A 615-nucleotide genomic window follows, 5' to 3' on the forward strand; every position below is an offset into this window, starting at 1 on the left:
TCCAAATCTCTTGGCATAACTGAGTGAGTGCTTCCATTGGGGCATCCGTTTGTTGAAATATCTCAGTGGGTATTCCGTCAATTCCTGGAGCTTTGATCTTCGCCAGTTCTTTCATTGCAGCTTTGACTTCCTCCCTCAGTACCATTGGTTCTAGATCATATGCCACTTCCTGAAACGGATGAAGATCGACCGGTTCTTTTTGGTACAGTGATTCTGTTATTCTGCCATCTTCTCTCGATGTTTCCTGCATCATTCAATAGTTTGCCCATAGAATCTCTCAATATTGCAACTCGAGGCTTAAAATTTTTCTTCAATTCTTTCAGCTTGAGAAATGCCGAGCGTGTCCTTCCCTTTTGGTTTTCAAACTCCAGGTCTTCGCACATTTCATTATAATAATTGGTTTTGTCTGCTTGAGCTGCTCTTTGAAATCTTCTATTCAGCTCTTTTATCTTGTCATTTCATCTATCTGCTTTAGCTACTCTCCACTCAAGGGCAAGTTTCAGAGTCTCTTCTGTCATATATTTTGGTCTTCTTTTCTCATCTTTTTAGTGATCTCTTGCTTTCTTCATGGATAATGTTCTTGATATCCTCCCACAATTCTTCTGGTTTGTGGTC

At 40.2% G+C, this 615-nt stretch overlaps 1 protein-coding gene across 1 annotated transcript in view; it reads right to left on the minus strand.

Annotated features, from left to right (window-relative positions):
* The window catches only part of DDOST (dolichyl-diphosphooligosaccharide--protein glycosyltransferase non-catalytic subunit), a 9,697-nt gene that overhangs the window by 2,897 nt on the left and 6,185 nt on the right, over window positions 1-615 (minus strand). The window lies entirely within an intron of this gene.

Source organism: Orycteropus afer, unplaced genomic scaffold (genome assembly GCF_000298275.1).
Source record: "Orycteropus afer afer isolate SDZICR_OR568_19922 unplaced genomic scaffold, OryAfe1.0 scaffold00031, whole genome shotgun sequence".
In the NCBI taxonomy this organism is placed as follows: domain Eukaryota; kingdom Metazoa; phylum Chordata; class Mammalia; order Tubulidentata; family Orycteropodidae; genus Orycteropus; species Orycteropus afer.